The sequence below is a fragment of the Pelodiscus sinensis genome, chromosome 1, assembly GCF_052426305.1.
Source record: "Pelodiscus sinensis isolate ZL-2025 chromosome 1, ASM5242630v1, whole genome shotgun sequence".
Taxonomy (NCBI): domain Eukaryota; kingdom Metazoa; phylum Chordata; order Testudines; family Trionychidae; genus Pelodiscus; species Pelodiscus sinensis.
Genome location: NC_143052.1, coordinates 262,108,473 through 262,112,119, shown reverse-complemented (window position 1 = coordinate 262,112,119; position 3,647 = coordinate 262,108,473).

Genomic DNA, 3,647 nt, shown 5'->3' with positions numbered 1-3,647 from the left:
ACACAAATTATGAATCCTAAAACCATTTTCTATCTTCCACACCCACAAACAGATTGCCTTCTAGATAGTCCTCATTCCCGATCTTCTGCTCCAGTCCAGGCAGACCCAATTATACTCTCTTTCAAATCACCCAATCTCATCTTGACCACCAAAACACAAAATGACTTTCTTCAGAATTCTACTCTCTAAAAGTGAGTAGGGGGAAGGATAGCAAGCAGTTCCATCATCACTCTGCTCCCTCACCCATCTCCCTGGTTACCTTGCATTAGAATCAGGGAGGCAGCAACTTTTTGATGTCTAAGTAGCCAAAGTGCTTGAGAAATCAGTGGAATATTATTATGTTCAGTCAAAGATGCCTTTGTATCATTCACAGTCACTGCCATGGTGATGCAAATTGTAATGTGAATCCGCTCTCCACATTACATGTAAGAAGCCAGAAGTGGCAAAATTTTATGTGTTAGCACAGAAATGGATGTAATAAAAGTAGTTTCTGAAGGGCGAGGCAGAAACCTTGGGAGTTATCAGCTCACTGCAAAATGAAGCAAGGACTTCTGTAAAGCAAAGGTTTTTCGTAATTCAACTCTACATACTTACGGGGGGGGGGGGGCGAGGGCAAGTTAATCACCTTCAGTGATCAAGACACAGTTAATGCTAGCAGCAAATAAAGATTAGTGCTGCAGCAAACTGTTCTGGGGACTCTGACAAAGGAACCTTTCCAAGGCAAAGAACATCTGCTCACAGTTTTACTGCAGTTTTCCTCACATGCTGGCTTTATTTAAGAGCCTGTGCGGTTCTTCAATGTCTGCAATTAGGTCTAAGCCTTAAGATTCCAGTTTTACATTGTATTATAGTAGTACCTAGAATACAGACCTCAGACTGAGGACTCAATATGTTGGGCCCTGACTCAGACACACCAGAGACAGTTCCTGCCTACAGAGTTTGCAATGTAAATAGACAAGAAAGGCTAAGGGAGAAACATGCACAGAAACATGAAGTGACTTACCCAGCAATAAGCCATATTTCATAGTATAGCATCTATGTTTTAAGGATCATTACTACTGGAGTTTTCAAGCAAGGTTGTGGAAGATCCATCACTGGAGGCTTTTAAAAACAGGTTGGTCAATTACCTGTCAGGAATGATCTAGGTGTATTTGGTCTTGCTTCAGCACATGGGGCTGGGCTTGATGACCTATAAAGGTGCTTGTCAGCTCTACATTTTGATGATTCTGTTTGCATGGGGGATGGAGAACATGGATGCTTGTTAGCCTGACCATGTCTGGTTTGATGTGAAGGATTCATAGCTGAGAAAAGGGAGACAATGGGACCATTAAAACACTGTTAAAATACACCATGCAGGGAGATCCAAATACCTATAGTTAGAAAGGTTAGATATATCTGTACACATTAGCAGGCCAGTCAATCTCATTTGGGATATTCCTTTTTCTACACCCCATAAATATGCGTGTAGGACCTGTGGCTGACGGGTGACTTTGAAAGTTTGCACAGCCTATCCACAGTCAGCATTCAGCTCTTAAGTTTGTTTCTCTTACAAACAGAAGTTGGTACAATAAAATATATTACTTCATGTAACTTGTCTTTCTAATATCATAGGATATGTCTTTCTAGTATATGGCAACATTATCATTGCCTGCTTTTACATTGGTAGCAGATTTTTTTAGTGACAGTTGGGCAAACTATTGCCTGTAGGCTGCATGCTCTCTGTCAGACCTTGTATCCATCCTTTGAGGTCCCTCTAGGTTGTGGAGTCAGGTACTTGCCCCTATCCGGTCACCAAGTGCTCCCCAGCCCTGCTTCACAATTGCTTGATGAGCACCATCTTCTGGCACGCAGAGGCACGCTGCACAGGCACAACTTCACTGCACTGTTTCTGGGGTCGGAACCCCACCCTTATATAGCAGCCCTCCCTATGCAGCAGTATGTCTGATCCCTTCCCAATCTCCCCCACCCATAATAGCCTCAAATCTGTCCAGGGACTGTACCCATCCAAGCTAAGGAGCTTTTTTACATGGTGATGCCTGGCACGGCTGCTTTAGGACATGTCTACACATGGCAAAACTCAAATTAAGCAACGCAACTTCAGCTACCTCAATTGCATAGCTGAAGTTGAAATAGCTTAATTTGGCTTTTGGTGCTGTCTACACAGCAGGAAGTAGAAGGAAGAACACTCTTCTTCCTTTGACTTCCCTTACTCCTCATGAAATGGGTCTTACAGGAGTCGGAGTAAGAAGTCCTCTATTTCGAAATAATTGCTTGCAGTGTAGACATGCTGTGTAGACATTTCAAAATAATGTCAGTTTCCCCAGCCCTGCTTTAAGAGAAAAACATGGACTCCTGAATATTCAGCAGCATGAATTTTGAGAGAATTGCACCCTAACTACAGGAATCTCAGCAATGGGAGAATCAGGGTTATTATCTGTGTGGTTAAATAAATCTTTTTCAAATTATGTGAATAATTTGGAATTTTTCCAGTTGGACTTAGCCCTGTGTCATGAAAAACTTGCCAAGTAATAAGGAGCTATCATTTACAAAAGTGGATGGGATTCTTGCAGAGTGCATATGTTTAAAATCTTTAATGGTGCTTTAACTTACAGCTGCTGCTTACACAATCATTCTACTGTGGGTTTGTATCTCTGTCATGTGGGCAAGAGGCTGATTATAGCTTGGCACAACTCCTATAGACTTAACCATGGCTCACCTGGCAGATAAATTGCCAGTAAACAATGTTTGAGTCTTAGCTACAATAGTCTATACTCAGAAATTCCAACCAGGGGATGGGAGACTACTAATTGGATACAAGTTGGCAGAAACAACTGGCAAGAGGATGAAATTAATTCATAAGTTTAACCTTCAAAAAGGGAGCAGAATGGATATAGGTAAAAGCCTCTTTTTTTCTGAAGATCTGCCGCAATGCAAATCTGGCTATAAGACATAGCCAGCTGAGTTAGGTAGAACCTTCTCAATAACCCCCCACACTTGGTCCATGTAGCGTCCTACACAGTCAGCATTTTTACTCCTGGGAATCTACATGGCTAGACCAGAAAAAATTCCAAGGATGGAGCACCTCCCTATCCTCGTCTCCTTTCTTGGGTGCACAAAAGGTCTTATAGCAAAGGTATGATACTTCAGCTCCATTTTGCCTAATGCAAGAGGATCTAACCAGCTGTCTCCTTTGCTTCTTCTCCATTACAAGTAGCTCATCCAATACCATATTCTTCCTCCAGGATGTCTTGTCAAAATTAACTGTTGAGAGCTCTGTGGATCCAAGTCTGAGCTGATGGTTCCAATTTCTCCACTGATCTCTCTCCTACACCAGCACTAAAGGAATGGTGTATTATCAGTACATTGAGTTGGCTTCTAACAAAATGTACTCAATAGGTAGAAATTGATATTTAATGATCACATATGTGAATCCCAGGATCTGATTTCCCAAGCATGTTGATCTCCTATTGACGTCAGCTGGTTTTGCTAATGTTCAGTGTCTCTGGTCCCAAATCTTAATTTTGCTACCTTGGAGTGTGTCAGTTTTGAAAAGTGTAGTTTACACACATCAAGATCTTAAACAAGCAAGTTTTCCTATAAATAATACAAAGTTTCACTTGAAACAAAAGATGTTTTTATTCTTATCT